This window comes from Schistocerca serialis, chromosome 12, assembly GCF_023864345.2.
Source record: "Schistocerca serialis cubense isolate TAMUIC-IGC-003099 chromosome 12, iqSchSeri2.2, whole genome shotgun sequence".
NCBI lineage: Eukaryota > Metazoa > Arthropoda > Insecta > Orthoptera > Acrididae > Schistocerca > Schistocerca serialis.
This window is the reverse complement of record NC_064649.1, coordinates 83,180,377-83,208,275: the sequence shown is the minus strand read 5'-3', so window position 1 is coordinate 83,208,275 and position 27,899 is coordinate 83,180,377. Positions and strand designations below refer to the sequence as shown.

At 38.7% G+C, this 27,899-nt stretch overlaps 1 protein-coding gene across 2 annotated transcripts in view; it reads right to left on the bottom strand.

Annotated features, from left to right (window-relative positions):
- Positions 1-23,298, bottom strand: part of LOC126428239 (plectin) — a 213,286-nt gene extending 189,988 nt beyond the window's left edge. For both annotated transcript variants that reach the window (XM_050090154.1, XM_050090155.1), the window contains exon 1: positions 23,139-23,298. The gene's annotated coding sequence lies outside the window, so the exon portion shown is untranslated. The remainder of the gene's footprint in view (positions 1-23,138) is intronic.
- Positions 23,299-27,899: the final 4,601 nt, after the last annotated feature.

Here is a 27,899-nt window from a genome sequence, read left to right as displayed (position 1 = left end):
TGATTAGTGAGTTTGCAAGTATCAAAATATGTGACATAAATGGTTGTATCTTTTGACTGCATTGAGTCAGAATCTTAAATTTTTACACCTCCCTGGAACCACTGACGTTAAGTATGTGAGATAAATATCAAACTGATACCTCTACTCACTCGTGGGAAAAAGGGGTCTTGATAGACAGACAGGGACAATAAAGTGATGCTATAATGGTTCTGTTTTGAGGTATGGAAGCCTATGATGAGGGAAGTATATATATCTACATCCACACTCTACTCTGCGAACCACTATATGTGCATGGCACAGGGTACTTTCAACTGTAGCACACATTAGGGTTTGTTCTCATTCCACTGGAAGAATGACTGCTTGAAGCTTCTGTGTGCACTGTAATTAGTCTAACCTTGTCTTTGTGGTCACTGTGGAAGCAATTTTGTAGTGGGGCTGGGGGGGGATCATAGTAGATTCCTTATGTAGTACTGGCTCCTGAAACTTTGTAACTAGGCTTCCACAGAATAGTCAGCACGGCACAGTGTCTGCCACCTGAGGTTTTCCTGAAATTCTGCAACACTCTCCTGTGTGCCAAACAAACCTGTTACCCCTCTCACTGCCATCCCTTTTATATGTCAATATCCCTATAGTCCTATTTCATATGGGTCCCACACATTTGAGCAATATTCTAGGATGGGGTGCATGAGAGTTTGGAAACTGTTCCATGTCTTGTCATATCACAAAATCTAATTGCTGTTGGGCTGAGCTAGCACTTGGGTGGGTGACCATCTGGTCTGCCAAGCACTGCGGGAAAGAGGGTGCACTCAGCCCTTGTGAGGCAAACTGAGGAGCTACTTGAATGAGATGTAGCGGTTCCGGTCTTGTAAACTGACATACAGCTGGAAGAGCAATGTGCTGACCCCTTGTCCCTCCATATTCATATCCAGTGACGCCTGTGGGCTGAGGATGACATGGGGGCAGTCAGTACTGTTGGGCCTTCATGGCCCGTTTGGGTGGAGTTTAGTTTGGTTATAAGTCAGTATTAAACAGATCTTGATACCATCAGTAAACAGACAGTTAATAGCGGTCTTTGTAAAGTGAACACTTTGTTTGAGATATTAGATAGAAACAGCAGCTGAACAGCATAATAGAAGGAATAGTGGATTTTTTCAAAGATGCTATATTTTTTCTTAATATGCATATATGAGGTGGCAAACAAATAATAAGACTGTGCATCTCCCATTGTGCAGCCACATAGGGAGAGGTTGCTATTGGATTGCAGTTGACCTTGAACCTTCGAGAGCACCCTTTGTTAGTTTCATCTGTCTATCTGCTTTACTTTGCTTTTGCACCTCAGTTGTAGAGGATGTTGTCCTGCAGTAGTGCTGCGAGCACAGTGAACTTGAAAACTGAACAGCACATTAACCTCTAATTCCTTATGAAATTATGAAAGTCACCAACAGAATGTTTTCATTTGTCATTTGCACATGTTTTTGAATGGCACAAATGGTTGTCAGAAGGTTGGGAAGAAACTGAAGATGATGAACATCGTGGTCGATATATAAGTTTCCGAACTGAAGCAAACATTCAGAAAATTAATAAAACTGTGTAAAGACTGACACCTGAGCATTCTGATGAGTGCAGACATGATGAACAGAACAAAGACACAGTAATAAAAATTTTGCATGAGGGATTAAACATGATAAAACTTTGTACAAAACTGGTTCCGAAAAAGCTCTCTCAGGAACAAAAAGGCCATCAGAAGAACATCCACTCTAACATTCTAGGACAACTCAATGAAGTACTGGATCTGCACACACATGTCATCATATATGATGAAACATGGACCTTCCAATACAACAAAGAAACAAAGTGTCAATCAATGCACTGGAAGACTGCCAAATTGTCAAGAATGAAAAGAAACACACATGAGCTAGTCAAAACTGGTCAATTGTTGTTGTTTTTGTCCCCCCCCCCCCCCCTGCCCATTTTCCAATATTATGTGTGTTATTGTGACTGAATGGGTGCCTGAGAGTCGAATTATTCAACACAGTAATACTACAATGAAGTCCTAACCAAGTTAAGGGAAAGAGTAAGGAAGAATAAAATGAATCTGTGGAAGGACGACATACGGATTGTGCATCAGGATAACACACCAGTCCACAATGCCCCACCTATGAAACAATTTTTAAGGACAAGCACATTTCTCTCTTTGGATACCCTTCATATTCAGCAGATCTGGCTCCCTGTGACTTTTATCTGTTACCAAAAATGAGAAGTGCATTGAAGAGGACATTCTTTCAGACTGTTGAAGAGTTAAAAGCAAAATGGAAGAGCTGTTGAACAATGCAGCCATATATAGATAGGGGAGGGGAGTATGCTGAAGGGATAAAAGTTAGTAGTAACTTTGTTTGCAATAAATCACATATACTTTGGTATGTGCATGCTCAGCAGCTCAGTTGGCATCCATTTGTGACAGTGGGAACATCTTTGCACATCTGGTTTTTTCGATATTCGAATTTAAAATGTGCACTGCAATTGAAAATCCCGCCAGTTGTGAGCTTCGGTCTGTGATATGGTTCTTGTTGGCAAAAAATCTAAAACCCATAGAAATTTATCATCAACTGTGCGAAGTGTATGGAAACAAAATAATGAGTGAATGTCCCATCTGGAAATGGTGCATTCAGTTTAAAAATGGACGAACCAACATTCTTGGTGAACAGAAGAGTGGACACCCGAGCATTGTGACTGAAGATCTTGTCGCAAAAGTTGATGAAACAATTCGTGAAAACCATCGCTTCACAATAACAGAGCTTTCACTTTCTTTTCTGCAAGTTTCACAGACTTTGTTGTTTGAAATTGTCACTCGAAAGCTAGGCTACCCCAAATTTTGTGCATGTGGGTGGCCAAAGTACTTACAGAGCACCATCAAGAACAGTGAATGGGGCCAACATTGACATCTCTGGAGGCCTACCACAAACATGGTGATTCATTACTGGATTGAATCATAACCGCTGACAAGACTTGGGTGAAACACGTCAATTCCGAGACAAAATTACAATCCATGGAGTGGGGGCACACAAGGTCCCCCCCCCCCCCCCCTAAAAAACATAGAAAATGTTTGCAAACCTGTCAGCAAGGAAGTTGATGGTGACAGTGTTTTGGGATAGGCAAGGTGTGCTTCTTATCGATTTTCTCGAACGTGGACCAACCATAAATTCTGCCCAGTACTGTGAAACTTCGCACAGTCTTAGAAGAGCAGTTCAAAACAAATGACGAGGAAAGCTGACGTCCAAAATTTTGTTTTTGCATGACAGTTCCCAGCCTCACATGGTAAACTGCACTAAAGAACTCCTTAAGTCATTCAAATGGGAAAATTTCCCTCACCTGCCCCACAGTCCCTATCTTGCACCAAGCAACTTCCACTTGTTTCCCAAGCTGAAGAACCGGCTTGTGAAGCAGCGCTTTGATGATGACGAGGAACTCCAGGCAGGCGTGACCCATTTGCTGAAGTCTCAGGTAGCAGAATTTTACAACAAAGGTATTTCAAACCTTGTCCACCACTACGATAAGTGCCTCACTGTGTTTATAGCTATGTGGAAAAGTACGAGGGTCACTGCAAAAGAAATACACACAATTTTTTTAAAAAATCCATCTTTTATTCTACATGTTTGAAAGTTTTACAGCGAGTAGATACATCCTTTAGGAGCAATATTTTCATTTCTCCACATAATTTCCATCCCTCTCAACTGCCTTACGCCATCTTGGAACCAGCGCCTGTATACCCGCACGGTAAAATTCTGGACCAACCTGTTGGAGCCACTGTTTGGCAGCATGCACAAGGGAGTTATCATCTTCAAACCTTGTTCCACAAAGAGAGTCTTTCAGTTTCCCAAAGAGATGATAGTCACATGAAGCCAGGTCAGGACTGTAAGGCGGGTGTTTCAGTGTTGTCCATCCAAGTTTTCTGATTACTTCCATGGTTTTTTGACTGACATGTGGCCGTGCATTGTCATGCAACAGCAAAACATCCTGCTTTTGCCTATGTGGTCTAACACAACTCAGTAGAGCTTGAAGTTTCTTCAGTGTTATCACATATGCATCAGAATTTATTGTGGTTCCACTTGACACGATGTCCACAAGCAAGAGTCCTTCGGAATCGAAAAACACCATAGCCATAACTTTTCCAGCAGAAGGTGTGGTTTTGAATTTTGTTTTCTTGTGTGAATTTGCATGATGCCACTCCATTGATTGCTTCTTCATCTCTCGTGAAAAATGATGGAGCCATGTTTCATCACCTGTCACAATTCTTCCAAGAAGTTCATCTCCACCATTCTCGTACTGTTACAAAAGTTCGCTGCATACCGTTTTTCTTGTTTCTTTGTGAGCCACTGTCAACATCCTGGGAACCCACCTGGCACAAACCTTTTTTTAATGCCAACACTTTCAGTATTCTGCAAAAACTTCCTTCCCCTCTCCCAACATAGCGTGACAATTCGTTCACTGTGATGCGTCTGTCAGCAGTCACCAATTCGTTAACTCTCTGCACATTGTCTGGAGTGTGTGCAGTACGAGGCCTGCCACTGCGAGGACAATCCTCAATTTTGCCGTGCCTGCTTTCATCACATAACCTGCTTGCCGACTGACTGCAATCGACAGCACATCTCTGTATACCTTTTTCAACCTCTTGTGGATGTTTCCCACTGTCTCGTTTTCACAGCACAGGAATTCTATGACAGCATGTTGCTTCTGACGAACGTCAAGTGTAGCAGCCATCTTGAAGACATGCTGTGACAGCACCACTCACGGGAATAGGTTGAACTAAGTTTGAAAACAAGTGGGAAGGATGTGTCTACACACTGTAAAACTTTCACACATGCAGAATTAAAACTGTATTTTTACAAAAATAGTGTGCATTTCTATAGGAGTGACCCTCGTAGCATGTCAGTCGCTCATTCAGATGCATATAATACAATTATTTCTTGTACTTAGTATTTTTTTAATGCCAAAACATTCCCTACCTTCTGAATAGCCCTTGTATAATGCATGCATTTCAACTGAGAATCATGCAAATGGACATGGTGCACTCAGTACTGTTAAGGAGAGGGCAAGAACAAAGAAGTCAGGCAAGCAGTTTGCGGAAATGTGGCGCCATGTGATTAACCAACCTAAGCTGCAGGATGCGACAAACCCTTTTGAAATGCCTGAGGGCAACTTGGTGTCGAGGAACTGACCGAGCAGCAAGGCAGCCTGTAATTTGGCTGAGGAGCTGCGGCTGTACATGAGATCTCATCAAAGAACTAGTCATCCCTTTGCAACTGAACATAGTAAGCTTTTCATTTTCTTCCACCACACCCAATGATATCTTGTTCACACTATTAATTGTAAACACACTTTTTGAAAACAATAATGGGAATAGCATGTCTGGCAGTTAAGTCAGCAGGCCACTCTGGATGTGGGGTGTTGTGCATGCTGTCATGTTTGCAGCTGTGGTCACTTGTCTTTGATTTGCTGGCATGAGGAGAGTTGGCAATGTGACACAGGTCCACCTTTGTACCTTGAAAGCTGTGCCGGCTTGCTACCAAATGGCTTTACGGATTTTGCACGCAGGCTCGATTGCGTAACTCTACCACTCTGTGTGTTCACCCACCGAACCGATCGGCAAAGTGACCGAATGATGCAGAACAAAGCTGCAGGACCAGTACAGGAGGTGGTAGGAGGTTACATGGGGCAAGTCTTACAGCAGGGAAGGTCACAGGGGTAGGGGCCACACTGTAGGGAAATGGGTGCAAAAGGAGCATAGGGTCTTATCAGGATATTGCAGAGATTTAGGTTGATGGGTTGTGGGTGGGTCTGCCAAAAAGCTATTCGAGGTGTGGTGGGCAATATGTCAGACAGAATGGACTTCCTAGGATGATGCCCTGAAATGAGGTAAATATGCAGTAAGCATGGGCTGTAAATTGCATGTCTTAAGAGTTATGAGCAGCTGTTCATCTCTGCTACTGTAAAACACATCTCTTCTATAATAATGAGTCTGATCACCAACGAGTGCAATCTTTTTACAGTTGTCAACACCTTTCACCCACACTGAGATAGATTCCGATTCATTTATTTTACGATGATTCCTGGTCCTGAGAACCAAAGGCATAGTCGACATGTAATACAATGAACCCTTGTCTCTGTTGTAAGCTTCACAAATCTGAAATGTCGGATAAGCGATGACATCACATGAATTGAAATTATCTAGCCTTTTTACTTTATCGACTTTTGGTCCACGTACAAGAGCAACGGTGACCCAGCTATTACCGTGTTCATTCATATCCTTGCTAGTGAGAGTGAAGTTCAAAACTGCACTGTGTAATGTAACGGACTACTGAAACTACCGATACCCCGGCTGGCGAGGTGCGCGGTGCCGTCAATCAACTTGAAGGAACAAGTGAACTTTAACTACGCAAACGTAAAGTGAAATATTATTATTTTGTTACAAAACTGTTAATCTGAGGACAATCATGAGGTATATTGCCATAGAACTATATTATAAACACTTTTCATTTTTCATACTATGTTTTTCATATATGTATACATGCAATGTGTAACCCAGGTTGGCAGTACTACACAGTTTATAAGCTCTGTGAACAGGACCCAGTTGTTGGCAGGTGTAGAGATAATGGGCGGTTGGTGTTTAGACGTCTTGTATACGCTTGCTTTGAGAAGGTCAAGGATAGAGGGAATGAAATGATTGATTGGAAAAGCTGTTACATTGAAAATTATTGAATTTCGTCACAATCAGCATTCATAAAATAAAAGTTGGAAGTTTAAATATGTGTCAGTTCTTGTGCAGCAGAATACACACCCTGGACCTCAAATTGATTTAAAAAACAGCAGATGGCGAGATTCATCACTGGACCACGAGCATGCAACAACGACCGATAAAGGTAAGAAAGTTATATTACTCTAAATTCAAATTGTGATGATACCTTTCTTTCTCCATGTCTTCAACCCTGCATGAACTCTGTTGTTAGAGCAAATAGCATGACGGGGACCTGTGGTTGACTAGACACACCAGGGAGATCACACAGGTTTAAAATGATAATTTGTAGCTTAATATACTACTACTGATAATAATTAATATTTGTCCCCTGGAGAAAGAGGTGCATTACAACTGCAAAACACTGATGGCCCTTGCAAGATGACTTGGGCACCTATGTAATTATTGGTAGTAAAAGAAATGTTGTCTATTGCTTTAAATACTGTAAGACATGAACACTCATAGCCCTTAAGGTATGCATTTCAGAGTTTGTGTTTACTGTACATTTTTGTCATACTTTGGTACACACTACCTCCTCCCAAAATATGGAAAGCTAAGAGCTTGCAGTAGAAGAGATGTGTGTCACAGTATCGAAGATGGGCAAGTGCTTATAATGCTTAAGGTATTCACTTTGGAGCCCATGTTTACTAAACATTTTTTTCTTGTTTTCTTGTTTTAGTCCTGAAGACTCTGACAGAGCACTGAAAGACCTAAGCCAAAACAAGGTCCCAGGAGTAGACAACATTCCATTAGAACTACTAATAGCCTTGAGAGAGCCAGCCATGACAAAACTCTACCATCTGGTGAGCAAGATGTATGAGACAGGCGAAATACCCTGAGACTTCAAGAAGAATATAATAATTCCAATTCCAAAGAAAGCAGGTATTGACTGATTTGAAAATTATCGAACTATCAGATTAATAAGTCACATGCAAAATAATAGCACAAATTCTTTACAGATGAATGGAAAATCTGGCAGAAGCCAACCTTGGGGAAGATCAGTGTGGATTCCATAGAAATGCTGGAACACATGAGGCAATATTGACCCTATGACTAATCTTAGAAGATAGATTAAGGAAAGGCAAACCTACATTTGTGGTATTCGTAGATTTAGAGAAAGCTTTTGACAATGTTGACTGGAATACTCTCTTTCAAATTCTGAAGATGGCAGGGATCAAATACAGAGAGTGAAACGCTATTTACAATTTGTACAGAAATGAGATGGCAGTTGTAAGAGTCAAGAGCCATGAAAGGGAAGCAGTGGTTGGGAATGGAGTGAGACAGGGTTGTAGCCTATTCCCGATGTTATTCAATCTATATATTGAGCAAGCAGTAAAGGAAACAAAAGAAAAATTTGGAGTAGGAGTTAAAATCCATGGACAAGTAATAAAAACTTTGAGGTTTTCTAATGACATTGTAATTCTGTCAAGAGACAGGAAAGGACTTGGAACAGCAGTTGAACAGAATGGACAGTGTCTTGAAAGGAGGATATAAGATGAACATCAACAAAAGCAAAATGAGGATAATGGTATGTAGTTTAATTAAGTTAGGTGTTGCTGAGGGAATTAGATTATGAAATGACGCAATTGAAGCAGTAAATGAATTTTGCTATTTGGGGAGAAAAATAACTAACGATGGTCAAAGTAGAGAGGATATAAAATGTAGGCTGGCAATGGCAAGGAAAGCATTTCTGAAGAAGAAAAGTTCGTTAGCATTGAGTATAGATTTAAGTGTCAGGAAACCCTTACCGAAAGTATTTGTATGGAGTGTAGTCGCGTATTGAAGTGAAACATGGATGATAAATAGTTTAAACAAGAATGTGGTGCTACAGAAGAATGCTGAAGATTAGATGAGTAGATCATGTAACTAATGAGGAGGTACTGAATTGAACTGGGGAGGAGAGGAATTTGTGGCACAACTTGACTAGAAGAAGGGATCAGTTGGTAGGACATGTTCTGAGGCATCAAGGGATTACCAATTTAGTATTGGAGGGCTCCTGTAGGGTAAAAATTGCAAGGGAGATGAATAGATGAATACACTAAGCAGATTCAAAATGATGTCAGTTGCAGTAGGTACTGGGAGATGAAGAAGCTTGCACAGGATAGAGTAGCATGGAGAGCTGCACCAAACTAGTCTCTGGACTTAAGACCACAACAACAGTCCATACTACCACCTTTGAAAGTTTGTCAATGGAGTTCTGGTTCAGCCTATATACAGTAATACTAGAAGTCATTACTATAATTACCAGTTTGTGTAGATTAGTGCTAGTCATAATCTGTTGTTGGTATAGTTTCCAAGGAGGTCAGCAGTGGTTGCTTCTAACTGTTAATGTATAACTTGGTTTGTTCCACATTCCTAAATGTTCACCTTAATGATAGGATTGATCGAACATGATGTGTGACAGAATAAATCGATGAACAGTCACTTGAAAGTTACTGAGAAGGATGTTTAATGACATGTAAAGTGCATTATTGATTGACTTTTGGGAATGAAGTGCAACAATCAATGACAACTGCTATCTCTATCACCCTATCTATCCCAATTGCTTTCTGCAATTCCAAATGAGCCATGTGCCTTGTTTAGAGATTATCATTGTTTTTATCCAAAACTACATTTGGCCATTTATGATCATTTCAATGAAATAACTCATGAGAAACCTCCACTGGGAAACAGGCCCACATACAGCTACAACCATGTCTTATCTTTTTTTCATGTTTTACACTGAAAGCTCCTTTGCTGGTAAGATATGACAGGAGAATGGCACTGTCACACAACCTGTTATCACTTGGCTGTCATTACATGTGTTATTATTCTTCAATAAAGGGATACAAAGCATGTTGTCTGCTTATAACAAAAATGTTGAAATGTAGTCTCAAGACTCTATTTCACTTTACAACAAAATGTTGTTTCTTTTTTTATTATGTTTGTATCCATCTATTTGGCTTTTAAAACTTCTTTTGTGTAAATGCCATGTAATGGAAAACTTGTCCATCCTGAAAGATGCATTTACAACAACAAACTGAGAATACAGAAAGGAAAAATTCTGATATAATCCCAGCCATTGACCAATAACCTACAAGCCCTTGTTTCATAATTTGACAGCTTACTTTAAATGTTCAGTAACATAAATTTGTGCACTTCCCAAATGCAAAAACATAATACCCTATGACCACATTATCAGTAAGTCACAACTGTGATCAGTAAACTCATACAAATACCAAGGTGTTCTGTCTGCATGGATTTGAAGCAGAAGGATCACATAGCTTCAGCTATAAGTAAAGCACATGTCAGACTCTCCTTCACTGACAGTAAACTGGGGAAGTTCAGTCTACTTACAAAGAAGATTACTTACAGAGCACTCTACTACATCCCATCTTAGAATACCACTCAAATGTGTGGTACCTGTACCAAATAGGACTAACAGGTGATACTGATGGTATAAAAAAAAGTGCTGTATGAATGGTCATATAATTCTGTTTGACCCACAACAGGGTTCATATAAATCTTGAAAACTGTGAACTGGATGACACTTTAAGATAGAAGATGTCAACTATCCTATGAAAGCCTACCCACAGAGTTTCAAGAACCAGTATGGAATGTGAAACCTAGGAAAATACACAGCCTTCTATGTATCACACCTGTAGGACCCACAAAGACAAGATTAGGCTATTACACAGAAACAATTAAGTTAAAAATTGTGCCACACTCCATATATTAATGGACTTTTTCTTATGGGGCTATCTTAAATCCTCAGTGTATACCAACCACACACTAGCCCTGGATGAGATGTGAAACAATATTTGTGCTGCTATTGCCAACACAGACAGAGATATGCAGAACAAAGTGGAATGAAACATCTGATTTTGACTTTATGAGCAGAATGGGATATCTTTTTCAAAACCTTATGAAACAAATCTTTAAATGTATCTCTACATGCAGAAAATTAAATTAAACTGATATCTCCAATACTTTCTGTTTTATGATTTTTTTTAAAATAAGGAAGTTTCCATGCCGCAACCTGTATGTGCCTAATGGTAGCACTGGGATTTCACCTAGCATCAGTATGTACTGGTCAGCTCTGTGTAATTTTATCACATCAAGTTGTGCCAGAAAACATCGCTGTAGGCAAGAGGACATTGTATTAGGGGTACTACCCAGAAATTAGCCTAGGGAAGACTTCAGTGCTGTGACTGAAGGAAGTAAAATGATAAGGGCCAGAAGACTTTCTCATGCTGGTGCTTATCTCATCATATTTGTTTATCTCGGCATCAAAGGGATATTCCACTGTGAATTTGTTCCCCAAAATTAGACTGTTCACCAGTGTCTGAAAATAGCTGTCCCTTACACTTTAGAAACAACTAAGTTATAATCACAGGATGACTGTTACACCATGCTCCACTATGATCCTAAACACAGTTTTTGAGTAAACCCAAATGTATGTTACAGTCCCAACTCATTTGCTGGATTTTAGTTCCAACAATTATACTTCATTTTGTGAAGTGCATGGCAGTGGACACCTACTAGGGTTTTGTTCTGTTCATTCACTTATGGAAAGTGGGAAGAATGTCTGCTTAAATGGTCCTGCTTATAATTAGTCTAATCTCATCTTCACAATTCCTATAGGAGCAATAAACAGGGGGTTGCAGAATATTCATAGATTCTGTACACAGTAATGGTTCCTGAAACTTTTTAGTAGGCTTTTGAGGGATAGCTGATGTCTGTCTGCACATGATTACCAATTCTGGTTTTTCAGCATTTCCCTAACACTACCCCATGAATCTAACAAACCTGTGACCATTTATCCTATCCATCTTTGTGTTAGGTTGGTGAATAAGTTTGTAGTATTCCTGTTTTGCATGTTGGTATTCTGGTTGCTATGGCTTTAATTGTCAATTGTCATTTTTTATTTGTTGTTCACTGTTGCTATTTGAGTTTGCATATTGTCATTTGGAAGTAGTGAGTGGAGCTGTGGGTGCTATAAAATGGGAGTGCCAACTGGGAACTCAGAACATTTCTGACATATTCTTCTGTTTGAGTTCAACAGAGGGGTGACAGCAGCAGAGGAAGCAAGAAACATTTGTTCCATGTATGGGCATAATATCATTAGACAGATCAAGGCAAGAAAATAGTTTTCTTGTTTTAAAAAGGATCATTTTGACATTAGCGACTTTCCACATTCACGAAGACCTTCATGGATTGATAAAGATTGCTTAAATGCGTTAATCCACAATGATCCATGTCAGTGTACTCAAGAACTGACAAATGTGATGAGCTGTGATCATTCCACCTTCATGCAACAATTGCAAGCAATGGGGAAGGTTAAAAAAATTGGGTGTGTTGGTACCACATGCTCTAATGCATGGAGAGTAGCCATATGTGCATCTCTGCTTGGTCGTCATCAATTGGCTCGTGATCAATGCCAACCATTCCCATCCTGTATCATTACCAGTGACAAGAAACTGTTCCTTTATGTTAACATAAGGAATGAAAGGAATGGCCCAGTGCAAACAAACTAGAGCCTGTGTGTACAAAAACTTGCACACATCCACAAAAGATAATGTTGTGCATCTGGGGGTGTACTAAAAATTGCTTCCCTAAGGTGTAACCATCACAGCTAACACTTATTGTTAACAACAGTGACATCTTGCAGACACAATCTAAGAACAACAACCATGAAGACTGCACAAAGTGATGCTACTCCACAATAATGCCCACCCGCATTCTGATAGACTAACAAAAGACACTATAGAGGAGTTGGGTTGCAAAGTTATTCCACAACCACCTTATGCACCTGATCTCATGCCCTCAGATTTTCATCTTTCATGCTCTCTGTCAAACAACCTTCAAGGAACTTCATTTCCTGATGAGAATGTGCTCCAAACCTGTGTTGAGGAGTTCTTCACCTCGAAATCATGGGATTTTCTACAGTTACAGAATCAACAAGTTACTACAGCATTGGCAGATTGTTGTAAATAATAAAGGAGAATACATTATTGATGAATAAAATCTCTGTTATGTGTATCTGTTCTGTTTATTAAACTTGTGGAAAAACACAGAACCTCACATATTTGTATGAGTCAACTGATTTCAACTCTGACTTATCAATGTTGTAGTCATGGAGTACCATTTACTATGTTTCTAAATAATTTAGGAGTAAAGGTGATATCTCACCGATTAATGGAAGCTTTGAGTCATTGACAGGCACAGAAAAAATGGACAAACAGTGTAAGTGCACGCATGCACACCTACATACACACACACACACACACACACACACACACACACACACACACACACACACACACAAAAAAAACAGGTGTCACGTGTGTGTGTGTGTGTGTGTGTGTGTGTGTGTGTGTGTGTGTGTGTGTGTGTGTGTTTGTGAGTGTACAAGCTCTCTGCAGGGTTTGTTGGCAAAGTTCTCATTGTTTCTTGTGCACCTGTTGACTGAAAGGTCTCCTTTATCTTTCGATTATTTACATTCTGCTAGAACTTTCCTTAGCGTATCAGTATTACATTTTTGTACTTTTCAAGAGTGCAATTTTGCAGTTCTGGTTATTTAAAGGAATTTGTCAGTCTTTGCACTACTATGCAATCTTATAAAGATCATCCTACAATTTTTTTCAGCTAGTATTTCATTGTAATTAATAGTATCTCCTGCAAAAACTCTGAGGACGTTATTAATACTGTCTGTCAAGTCATTAATAAGTGACAAGAACAGAAGGGTCCCCAACATAATTCCTTGAGTCAAGCCTTAAGCTACTTCTACATCTGTCGATGACTCGCTGTCCAAGATAACATGATGCATACAGCCTACCAGGAACACCTCAATTCAAACACAAATGTTGTTTAACACTTTCATTAATAAGTGTTGGAATGGTACTGAGTTAAATAATTTTTGGGAGTAAATAAATACTGCATCTAATTACCTCGATCTATTACTGAAGGCATCATGTGAGAAAACTGTGAACTGGATTTCACAATTACTGGTGCTTTCAGAGTCCATGCTGACTGGCATGGAGCAGGCCATTTATTTGAGATATCTACTTACATTTGAGCTCAGAATATGTTATAGGATTCTGCCACTGATGGATGTCAAGTATTTGGACAGCAGTCTTACACATCGCTTCAGCTACCCTTCTTGTTGACAGTGTGATCTGTGCTTCCTTTCAGCTACTGGGTGCAGTATTTTGTTCAAGTAGTCTATAGTACATTATGGCACATTGCCATTCTTCCTGTTGTTCATCTTTGAAAAGTGACCTAAAAGGGGACTATCTTCAGGCCAGAGAAGAAGTGAAACTATAAACAAGATTGTATCTATGATGCACCCTCAGGCCTCTTGTAGACATGTCTTTGAGCAACCTAGTATCCCAATGAGATGTAAATATATTTTAAAATTACTCACACATGTAGTCACTATTCAGCAGTATTTTCGCTGAGAAAATGAATGTATGTAAACCAGATGACATGGCCCACATTATATTGATATCAGTGGAAAATTATAACAACTACAGTAAGTCACTAGCTGGGATGATCCTTTTAAATGCAGCCCACGTACTTCATAAATTTCAAGAATCAAAATCTGCAACAGGCAAACATCTTTAGCAGTGGAACAAGCTATCTGCATGAGAGGGTTTTCAAATGGGTGACAGTGTTCAGATACTGTGGTGTTGGTAAGTGTCATTCTCCACATCTTCTGGTGAAGTCCAGAAGATGACAAGTCTGACTCTTGTTGAAATATCACAGTATCTTGACATTGCCACCCAGTTGGAAATCCGAGTGCTTTACATCAGTGGTACACGCCAGGAAATTCTACCATCACACATATCCCCATGAGAGTTCCTTGACACATGACATGCTAATTTCATCAAGGCTGTATAAAGAATGACATTATAAACAAAGTCATGAAAAATCTCTCATTTCTGCATATTCATTTTTAAGAACACGCCAACCAAGAGATGTTCAATCAGTCACAGGATCAAGTAAATGTCATAACTGAGATACAACTATCATGCACACCTATAACAATGACAGTTTTGAGAGAGGCCATATACACACATAAAAAAATGTTTTGCATCACCTTGGTTCTGAGAGTTCCAGAACCTGTACAGAAAATTTGAATAGAGATCAACATATACATCATTTCTGCCCTTTTTATTGCTCATGAAAATTACACATTGCATGTTGTACCACCATACAGCGAGACCTTCAGACGTGGTGGTCCACATGGCTGTACACACCGGTACCTCTAATACCCAGTAGCACGTCCTCTTGCATTGATGCATGCCTGTATTCATCGTGGCACACTATCCACAAGTTCATCAAGGCACTGTTGGTCCAGATTGTCCCACTCCTCAATGGCGATTCGGCGTAGATCCCTCAGAGTAGTTGGTGGGTCACGTCATCCATAAACAGCCCTTTTCAATCTATCCCAGGCATGGTCGATAGGGTTCATGTCTGGAGAACATGCTGGCCATTCTAGTTGAGCGATGTCATTATCCGGAAGGAAGTCATTCACAAGATGTGCATGATGGGGGCACGAACTGTTGTCCACGAGGACAAATGCCTTGCCAATGTGCTGCCGAAAGGATTGCAATATCGGTAGGAGGATGGCTTTTACAAATCGTACAGCTGTTACGGCACCTTCCATGACCACCAGTGGTGTATGTCAGCTCCACATAATGCCACCCCAAAACAGCAGGGAACCTCCACCTAGCTGCACTTGCTGGACAGTGTGTCTAAGGCGTTTGGAATGACCAGGTTGCCTCCAAACATGTCTCCGACAGTTGTCTGGTTGAAGACATGTGCGACACTCAGCAGTGAATAGAACATGATGCCAGTCCTGAGCAGTCCATTTGGCATGTTGTTGGGCCCACCTGTACCGCACTGCATGGTGTCATGGTTGCAAAGATGGACATCATCATGGACGTCAGGAGTGAAGTTACGCATCATATAGCCTATTGCACACAGTTTCAGTTGTAACACGACGTCCTGTGGCTGCACAAAACACATTATTCAACATGGTGGTGTTGCTTCCAGGGTTCCTCAGAGTCATAATCTGTAGGTGTTGGTCATCCACTACAGTAGTAGCCCTCAGGTGGCCTGGGCAAGGCATGTATCGACAGTTCCTGTCCCTCTGTATCTCCTCCATGTGCAAACAACATCGCTGTGGTCCACTTCAAGATGCCTGGACAGTTCCCTTCTTGAGAGCCCTTCCTGGCACAAAGTAACAATGCAGACGCAATCTAAGCACGGTATTGACTGTCTAGGCATAGTCGAACCACAGACAACACGAGCCGTGTATCTCCTTCCTGGTGGAATGACTGGAACTGATCGGCTGTCAGACCCCTTCCGTCTAATAGGCACTGCTCATACATGGTTGTTTACATCTTTTGGCAAGTTTAGTGACCTCTCTGAACAGTCAAAGGGACTGTGTCGGTGATACAATATCCACAGTCAACGTCTGTCTTCAGAAGTTCTGGGAACCGGGGTGATGCAAAACTTTTTTTAATGTGTGTATTTTGAACAACTAGTCAGTATTAGAATAAAAATGGAATAGCATTATTTTACACAAACTATCCAGTTGTCTCAAGGATTATTCAACAGATGTACATCCATTGCATCCCATAAATCCCAGAATGATGAAAAACTTCAGAGATAAATAAAATGTGATAATAATCAAGATCATTACTCCCACTTCAACATGTCCAACCATTGTACTTTTTTCTTATATCAAATTAAGATGGACCTCAAAAGGCCAGACTACGCTACTGGATAAATGAAATATTCAAAATTCTTAAGCATATAACTATCTGAACTAAACGTTACAGGTTTTATATCATCTTAAACATCTAAGCTCTGCAACTTTTGTGTCACAAATATGAGATTTTGGAGACGAAAATGTCAAAGTTGACTTGCTCCTCCCATTTTCATTCACTAATGTCACATCGCACCATGTTCTGTTGTGAGTCATTACTGTAAAAGAACATTTTGGTTACATGGAATTGTGTAATAAGGAAAACATGAAGTGTCTAATATCGAACCTTTGTAGACAGCTCTTTAAAAATTTGGGCACACATGCAACAGCCATACAGTATATTTGTTCTATTACGAAATTTGTTCTCTGCAAACAATTACAGTTCAAAAACAAGAGTAATATTTGGAAATGTAATACTGAAACTAAATATGATTTATGCTATCCACCACTCAGTCTTAGTGTGGCACAGAAAGAATTGAGGCATGCAGACACAAAAACTTTGACCACCTACCCAGTGAGGTAAAGAATTTAATGACAATGAAATGAGCTACAAACACAAACTGAAATCATAACTGTTTGACAACTCATCTTACTCCACAGAAGAATTTATGGATGGGTAATGATAATGTGTGTGTGTGTGTGTGTGTGTGTGTGTGTGTGTGTGTGTGTGTGTGCAGTCATGTAAATGGTCAGCATGTTGCCACATTTTTCCCTCAGCTAGTGTAATACAATTGTAATGCCGACTCATTCCACACCATAGAGACATGTTGCAATTATGGATAGACTAGATTAGCTTTACTTTCCATTCCAATTTATCCCTAGTGAGGATATCCTCTGGGATGTGTAACGTGTTGGAAAAAAAGAATACACAATAATTATTTACAAAATAAGAACAGACATGTTAATGCACCTTCCATAGAGCCCAAATGAAATTGCCCTTATAGATGTGGAATTGGTCAAAAAAAGTATTTACATTTAAAAGGATAAAATATGCAAATAACTAAACTAAAGTGTGAGACAAATTCACAGTTTTGTCAGACTGTGCTTTGAAAGTCCTCAACCGAATTTTAAAATTGAATGTGAATGCTGAAACTTTTCTGCATTTTACAATCAGTCTTGCACAAAACCATTGTAAAATATGTGTTGCTTTCTACTTGAAAAAACATTAGGCTACAATACTAAATTCATAAATTCATAAATCTGAAAATGTGGTTTGAAAACTTTAGAGAAAACTCCAGGTCACTTGTACATAAGTTCCCCAACCACACTGTCAGGAGAGTAATGAATGATGCCATCAATGACTACCAGAACAGAATATTGTCAAATGATCTTTCACAGAACTCAAAGAAATTCTGTTTGTATGTAAAGGTTGTCAGTGGCACCAAAGTTAGTGTCCAGTCCCTAGCGAATGAGACAGGAACTGAAATTATGGTACCAAAGCAAAAGCTGAACTGCTTAACTCTATTTTCAAATGCTCCCCCAGGAGAATTGCCCCAATTCAATCCTCGTACCACTGAAAAGATGAATGAAATAAATATTAGTGTCAATGGTGTTGAGAAACAGCTGAAATCATTAAAACTGAACAAAGCTCCAGACCCTGATGAAATCCATGTTAGATTCTATAATTACTTTCCAGCTGAGTTAGCTCCTCTTCTACATATAATGTATTGTAGATTTGTCAAACAAAAAACCAAGAAGGGTAATAGAAGTGATCCACAAAACTACCATCCAATATCCTTGACATTGATTTGTTGTAGAATTTTAGAACATATTCTGAGTTCAAACATAATGAGGTATCTTGAACAGAATGACCTCCTCAGTGCCAACCAGCAAGGATTTCGAAACCATCAGTCATGTGAAACCCAGCTCACACTTTTCTCACATGACATACTGAGAGCTGTGGATCAAGGCAACCAGGCAGATGCAGTATTTCTTGATTTCCAAAAAGCATTTGAGTCAGTGCCACACCTATACTTATTGTCAAAAGTATGATCATATAGGGTACCAAGTGAAATTTGTGAATGGACTGAGGACTTTTCGTTAGGGAGGACACAGCATGTTATCCTGGGTGGAGAGTCATTGTCAGATGTAGAAGTAATTTCTGGTGTGACCCCGGGAAGTGTGTTGGGACCCTTGCTGTTCATGTTGCATATTAATGATCTTGCAGACAATATTAATAGTAACATCAGGCTTTTTGCAGATGAAGCAGTTATTTATAAGGAACTATTATCTGAAAGAAACTGCATAATTATTCAGATTTCAATGTGGCGCAGAGATTGGCAACTTGCTCTAAATGTTCAGAAATGTAAAATTTTGCACTTCACAAAATGAAACTATGTAGTATCCTATGACCATAATATCAGTGAGCCACTGCTGGAATCAGCTAACTCAACCAAATACCTGGTGCAATACTTAGTAGGGATATAAACTGGAATGTTTTATTGGTAGAATATCGGGAAAGGGAAATCAGTCTACAAAGGAGATTGCTTACAAATCGCTCATGTGACTGGTTCTAGAATATTGCTCACATGTGTGGGACCTGTACCAGATAGGACTAACAAGGGATATTGAACGTATACAGAGAAGGGCAGCACGAATGGTCACAGATTTGTTTACTCCATGGGAGAGTGTTATAGAGATACTGAAGGAACTGACCTGAAAGACTCTTGAAGATAGACATAAACTACCCTGAAAAAGCCTATTAAACATTTCAAGAACCAGCTTTAAATTACTACAACCCCCTATGTATCGCTCACATAGGGACCACAAGGATAAGATTAGAATAATTACTGCACACACAGATGCATTCAAACAATTATTCTTCCTGTGCTCCTTAAGTGAATGGAACAGAAAGAAACCCTAATAAGTGGTTCAATGGGACCAACCCTTTGCCATGCTCCTCATGGTGGTTTGCAGAGTATAATGTAGAATGTATTTTCATAAAATATAGTAACAATTCACAAGTTATTTGCTACAGTCATTCAAACAAAAAGTCCCAATTATCATTTAAAAAATATTAGTATTACTGTGACTGTCATTTTATTTTTTTATATTTTATTTTTTGCCCATGTATCTTATATTTTAGAACTTTGTAAAACCCTCAAATGCATTAACAGTATACCAAGACATATTTTCAACTTCCTGTTGGTGAATTAATACTTAACTCTGTGGTACAGTTGTCCACTGCAGTGGACAGCTGTTAATGTTGCTTCTTTGGCATTTTTTATCAGTCCTGTCACTGCAAATGCACACAGTCCACTCCGGTGGACACTGCTATTGGTGCTGTGCCCTCTGTCCATTTGCAGCCTCAGGACCGATTAAAAACACCAAAGAAGAGATATTAACTGATGTCTGCTGCAGTGGACAACTGTACCAGAGGGTTAATATAATCCCATTAACACTGTCCTATTTGAACAGCATGATTCCAGTTTGACAGATGAATGATTGCTACTTATAGACTAAGCATGTTGAAATTCACAGAATGAAATATTTGGTCTGCGCCAAAACATTACCCTGTTACTTATTTATTCGTGTGTTTTCAAATACAAGTTGACCTCATGGTTTTTTTTTTATGTTAGTCAACTGTTGATGTATTCTTTAAAAATTCAGAAAGTGTCACTTTTCTTAAAAAAAACGAAATTTTTTATTGCAGGTGTTTTTCTGGTGCATCCAGACAGGTTGCAGATTCTGTTGTCTTACCCACCACACAAAGGATTCTTAAAATATACTGAAAAGCCAAAGAAACTGGTAAACCTGCCTAATATCATGTAGGGGCCCTGCGAGCATGCAGAAGTGCTGCAGCATGATGGGGCATGACGCGACAAATGTCTGAAATAGTGCTGGAGGGAATTGACACAATGAATCCCGCAGGGCTGTCCATAAATCGCTATCGCAGATTTGCTCATTAATGGTCATGTCTGTGGAGTTTGGTGGTCAGCAGAAGTGTTTAAACTCAGAAGAGTGTTCCTGGAGCCACTCTGTAGCAATTCTGGACATGTGGGGTGCCGCATTGTCCAACTGATTTGCCCAAGTCTGTCGAAATGCATAATCGACATGAATGGACACAGGAGATCAGACAGGATGCTTACGTACTTGTCACCTGTCGAAGTCGTATTGAGACATATCAGCGGTCCCATATCACTCCAACTGCACTCACTCCATACCATTATGGAGCCTCCACCAGCTTGAAGAGCCCCTTGTTGACATGCAAAGTCCATGGATTCATGAGGCTGTCTCCATACCCATACAAGTCCATCTGCTTGATACAATTTGAGACTCATCTGACAAGGCAACATCTGTCAACATTCCAACGTCAGTGTTGATGGGCCCAGGAGAGGCATAAAACTTTGTGTTATCCAGTTATCAAGTGTTCATGAATGCGCCTTCGGCTCAGAAAGACCATATCAATGATGTTTCGTTGAATGGTTCACATGCTGACACTTGTTGATGGCCCACCATTGAAAGCTGCAGCAATTTGCGCAAGGGTTGTACTTCTGTCATTTTGAACAAGTCTCTTCAGTTGTCGTTGGTCCCATTCTTGCAGGATCTTTTTCCAGCCGCAGTGATGTCGGAGATTTGATGTTTTACCAGATTCCTGATATTCATGGTACAGTCGTGAAATGGTCGTATGGGAAAATCCCCACCTCATCGCTACCTCAGAGATGCTGTGTCCCATCACTCACACGCTGACTGTAACACCACGTTCAAACTCAATTAAATCTTGATAACCTGACATTCTAGCAGAAGTAACCGATCTAACAACTGCAGTGGACACTTGTCTTATAAAGGCGTTGCCAACTGCAGGGTCATATTCTGCCTGTTTACATACCTCTGTATTTCAATACTCATCCTATATCAGTTTCTTTGGTGCTTCAGTGCAATTATCTAAAAGCATCATTTTTCCTCTACAGAATTTTCAAATACACTAATGGTCTTCCTCATTTTGTAAGCAGTTTTCACTGTCCATAAATACATCTGAATTTCTGAAAAGTTCTCCTGGGCCCCTTGTTACTGTACTGAGTTTTTAAAAAAGCACGCCAGGACACCAGTTTCATCTTAAAATATTATCCAGTTGCAGGTACATTAGCATTTTAAGCAGTGGTAATAATGAAGAAACACCCTACAATACTTTCAAATGTGCTGTGAGTAATATGTAGAACTGGTTTAACAAAAGTAAACTGATTGCGAATGAAAACAAAACTATAGCACTAAATTTCCGTGACTCAAGAAATAAGAATAAGTATGATATAAATATACAGTGGAATGAAAAGACTATTTGATTAGTAAAGATCACAAAATACCTTGGAATCTAGCTCCAGGATGATTTTAGATGAGACATACACACTGAACAGTCCCAACGAATATAATTACAAAACGCTATATAGAGAGAATCCGCAGAACTTGCTGTAACACACACTGCCTGCTTTTGCCCATTGTGTTAAAATAGGGTTCGATATTTTAGGGTAATGCAGTGTAAAATATTTAGGGCTGAAAAAAAATTTTTAAGAATAGTGGAAAGAGTATGAAAAGGGAAGTTCTGTAACACACTATTTAGTAAAACAGAAATTCTTCCCCTGCCTTGTATGTACAATTCTGAGATTGTTATAACACATGGCTAAAAACAAATTTCAGTTCTCAACAAGTAAACACTAGTCTAGGTCAGAGAGAAGTATTACATAATGGTAGAAAGTTTTGCAGCAGTTTAGCCCAAAAAATTAAATGGTAAGATACTCCTCATGTCTTAAAGTAACATTGAGGGTATATTTGACTGACCACTGCTTCTACAGCCTAGAGGAATTCCTCAGGAAGTGACACATATAAATAATAAAGGACTTTTGAACAGTCTCAAACTTCACGGTATTTTTACGAATCCAATGGACATACGGTGTCCATTTTCTGGTGCTTATGTACGTTTAATAACTTAATTAAAACTGAATATCATGCACTGTATTATCATTCTAAAGTGTTTCATGTTATTTAACTATAAAATATGTACCCATAATATCACCAAAAAAACTCAGCATATCATTTTGTAACTGATTTGTCCCATATCTAGCTGTTCCTTGTACTTAAGATGATTAAAGAGTAGCAATACAACACTGCAATAAAAAACCTCACAGAAACTACGATTCTGTTAATTGTGTGAGGCTAGGGCAGTAGAATCAACAGTTTTGGCACTGAAACAATGGACAGAGTTCAAGGTACAGTTGCACAACAGGTACAACACTTCTAACTGTCCTTTTTTTATCACTATGTTGAGCATGTCAGGTCACACATTAAGCAGATGTAAATATGGAGATTTCACTGCACTGGTATCTCAAATCAAACGGTGTTCAAGCATGTAATAAAAATGCAGATATTTCTGTGAACATGTCCACTGCACCAAACGTTCACAAAAGTTACCAGTCAACACACATGGAAACACTGCTTAATAGTACATTACCATGATAAACACATTCATTCAAGGAGAAAAATGCCATGGAAATCAAAATTTCTGTTTCGTTTGAAATTAAAAATTCAACTGACAGACATGAGGCTGAATAAACTGAATGACATAAAATTGACTAAACTAATAATTGTGGTAGTACTCACTGTGAACAGAGTTTCAGAAGCAAATCACGTTCAACCTTCGTTCGTGTTTGCTCGCTAAATGCTGGTCACTGGTGGTCATAGCGTGGAGCCAACTCTACACTCGACCGTGCCAACACGACGTCATCACAGAACTCAGCTCGCCGCTGCATTCTCCTTGTCTCTCTCTTGTCTTGCTCACTTCTCAGCCTGTCCTTCTCTCTTCCTCCCCCACCCATTCCCCACCCTTCCACCCCCCCCCCCTACCGCTGTGCCCCCACTTTTACTCCCACCAGCACTCCTAATATATTTATAGCTCTTGCTTTGTCTTTCATTCAAACAGCTCTGAAACGAAACAAATTTTGCATGACATAACTTACTAGCAGAATTATTCAGAATTAAGCTAGGAATATGCCTGTATACTGTCAGATTGCTACTCAGTGAAAAGGCATATTTGAGGTCACATTATTGCTTTAACCATTTACTGAAGAAAATTAAATATGAACATTCTCAAAAACTGTCGGCTTGTATTTTGCTGTGTACAGGTAGCTGCAACCAGAAATAGTCATTAATATTCTTGCACTAAATTAGACACTGTGTATAAAATTCCTTAGTGTCCAGCATCTTTTGATATACTTTCCTCTCAGAAGCAGTAGCTAACCACTGCTGTCTTGAAAACTAGGGTATGGCTTTCTTGTGTACTTCCAGAACCTACTTTCCTTTTGGTGGGAGGGGGTGGGGTAACACATTTAATGATGATAAAATATTTAATCAGGAAATGCAAGCAGTAAAAATGCTGTTTGAAGGAGATAACTGCACATCTTGTAGAGAGCTCTTTGAAGTTCCTGAAATTCTTCTACTCAGTTCTTAGAGCATTTACTCCATATTTTGTTAGTAACAAAAAATCTGTTTCAGATTAACTGTTATTTACACTAATCACACTACAAGGCAAAAAAAAATGAACTCCATGTAGACTTTGCCTCCTTATCTAGATATCAATCTCTAGAGATATCAATATTTTATCACAGTTATCTTTAAAAAGTTGACAGCTGTCAGAAACAAAAAAAAAAAAAAAACTAGAAACCTTAGCAAGTTCCAAAAAAAGCGAGAAACATATCTTATAATCTTACTCTCTACACTTTATCATACTGTCCAGTAACAAGGACTGAAAAGTTCTATTCACAACATAGCAAGTAATGAAGCTCATTGTTAAAATGCTACTATTCTTCAAGCAACCGGAACAGCTATTCTTTGATAATTATCACTATAATCACATAAACATTAGGCCAGCTGTAGGAGAAAAACAGAAGCTGATTGTCATAACTGATGAAGTAGCAGCTTTCTTTAGAACTAGTGGTTCCCTGTTAATTGTTTTACATCAATTCATAGTCTGTGAAAGCACAAAATTAACACTCCAGTTTAATTATAATTAATTGTCAATTCAGTGCAGCACAGTGTTTATTTCAAATCATTACTTATTTCTGTTAATGCGTAGCTTGACTTTTCTACATCCTCAAAGATTTTTTCTTTGTGAATGAATTTATGGAACATAATTAATGAGTAAAGGTATGACTTCCATACCACAATAGTCAATGCTACAAACAACATTAATTTCCCTAAATAATACATGTATATATGCTTGAACAAATTATTACTTTTCTGCGTTAAAAACTGAAACATAAACAGAGGGAAAGAAATCGGAAAAAGATGTGAGAGTTTGTTAACACTGGATCACCACATACTGCTATTCACACATTTTGTGAATTTTCCTTTCATAATAAGTTGGAAGTAATTAGCTCAAAGGAATAGATTTCATAATATGAAATACTGCAGGAAAATTATAATCAATAACTTCTTTCGTGTGTCACGTTAGCAAGTGAGTACATTCCATTTTTTTATTCTTGCTGGTCATTGTATTACAAATTGCCATATTATAAATTCCATAGCTATGTACATTTATTGGGTATGATAACACAGGGTGAACCAGAACTCCAGAGGTGGTAGTAAGGACCAAAAAAAAGAAGAAAAAGAATCTGCTAAACATGGGCTCTAAAATGCGCACCTTAAAAACTATGAGCACTTGTTCAGCAGAAAAGATGTATTTCAAAGTAGTGAAACCTGGTGGTGTGGTCTTTCTTTTTAAAAAAAAAAAAAAAAAAAAAAAAAAAAAGAAAGAAAGAAAGCCTCAAAAGTGTGAAAATACTGAAAATTTATCTCATATCAGGAAGCTGCCAGTTAGCACTAGAAATAACATTCTAGAAAGATCTCAGTGAGACATTAAGGTCACTGTTTACCAAGGCTTGATATTTCTGAGAACACTGGCAAATAAGATGTTAAAATGCTGTTAGGGAGCCTGACAGTAAATGAGAGGAGAGTTAATTGTAGAACAGGAGTCAGATAAAGGTTAAAACGTTGTTTATACAAGTGAATTAGGTGGTGGTAACTCAAGTCAAGGCAGCTATGCCGAGTCACAGAAGAAATGACCTCGTGCCTGTGAGTCAGTGCCTGTCCCGATGCTCTGTCACGTTACTCAGAGCGACGTCAGTGCAGACCCCGACACTGGACGGACGGAACACGTCGTGCACAGCCGGCGAGAGCTGCCAGACGCCGCAGCTATTTCTGGAGCCCGCACTCTGCTACCAGAATAGCTGCATCCCAGCAGTGGGGAAAGGTGAACCACAGCCAGCAGCCTCTCAGGCTTTAAAGCACACACCATCAGGGCCTTCAAGTGCCATCACTGTCTCAACATATGGGCACATTTACTGCAATCTGTGTCTGTAGCCTGGGAGTCTAGCATTCAAACATTGAAAAAATTTGACTGATGCGTTTAGAAACACTCTTGTTATAAATATTTTGTAGAGTATGAAGAGCTGCAAGATATTTCTTCTATTGTATGAACTGGTCATTCTTGGTCATATCCAAATTACGTGCAGTGATGCAGATAATTACAACATGAGACGTATGGACAAATTGTTCAGCCATTGAAAAAATTTAAAAATAACACAGCAAGGACCATATACTGATGGTCATGTATGATACAAGAAGTTGCTGGTCACATTGTAATAACATTTTCTTCTACATTTTATATTTAAGTTTTTCTCAATAGAATTAAAATGCTTGTGTTTCTTCAAAGAATTTTAAATATGTAATTGTAAATTCATTGTCTTAATAGTGTATAAGATGAAGCTGATCTCCTGAGTACCAGTACTCTAAAATCAATGTTACACTTAATTATAGCGTTTGTATAAGTTAACAGCTTGGTGACTGTATGCAAACAAAAATAATAGCTATTCGGATGACATTCATGAAACGTCCTTTTCTGTACTTTTATAAGTGAAACATCCTAATTACAGGCACTTTTGAGAAACTTATACGAAAACATAATTTTTTATTTTTACTATTACTTTATTATTTTTGATTGATTTATTGATCCATTTTCATATACATATACATATTTTTCCCATGTGGAATGTTTCCCTCTATTATATTCATTTTCATATACAGCTGCACAATGTGCAAGAGATATTTGGATTCTTTTGTTAATATTAACAGTTTTACATATAATATACCTTTGTACATAATAACACACAATAATATATCAATTAATGAGGAATACTTAAATAATTGTTGTTACGCTACGTACAGAGAGATAAAATGCAAATGTTCTTCTGAATGAGACTGCATTGGGTAAACACACAAAAATTTAGTTTTGTAGGTATTCATTTACTGTGTAAAAGCAGTGATCAACCAAGTATGACTTCAGTTTAGATTTGAAGTGACCAATGTTTTGTATGTGTTTAATGGTATCTGGTAAGGCATTGTATAGTTTGATACTAGGATGTATAAGGCTGTTTTGAAATAACTTTGTGTTGGCACTTTGAACATGTACATCTGATTTTTGTCTTGTATCATAGTTGTATATTGTGTGATTTTTACTGATGAGTTGTCTTTTTGTATGTAAGTTTTGTTTTAAATACATTATATTTTCAAGTATATATATGCAAGGAAGTGGCAGGATCATCCTTTTTTGAAACAATGGTCTACATGATTTCCGATTATCTACCCCTTCCATTATTCTTATTATTTTCTTTTCTTTTTTTTTTATGGTATCTTGGTATTAATGAAACACATTGTGCAGTCTGGTTATATAAATCGTTTATGTAACAATTGCTGTTGATCACTTGTTGTTCATTAAAAGCTCTCATTGCATTGTAACTATCTCTTTAATCTGCTCGCGTAGTTTATTATTTATTACGTAATCAGGTTACACCACTCATCACACAGGTACGCATGCTCTCTCTCTCTCTCTCTCTCTCACACACACACACACACACACACACATCCTCCCTCTCTCTCTCTCTCTCTCTCTCAATAGACATGTTCTCTAAACACCATAAAAAAAAGAGAACATCCAGGAGTGTGGAACGCTGCAAGGACAAGAATACACCACGTGACGACGTGTGCAAATCATTACGAAATATTTGATCAATTGCTTACTGAAAAGCTGGTGGACATTTTACACTATAGGGCATATATACACGGGCGGAATAAGGTCAATTTTTGCTGCATCTGTTTGGATTCTGTGATATATTAAGATGAATTAATATTAACGGTGTATTGGTTTCTTGGTTAATCATTATATTGGAACCATTGCAAGATTTGTTTTTAGGGTGTGGTTGCCTAGAAGTTTTTTTAATGTTGTGATCTTTGCGGTAATGCAGATGAAACAGCGTTTGTTTTATCTGTCTAATCCTTCACATTAATATTTTTTTGCCCGGTATTTTC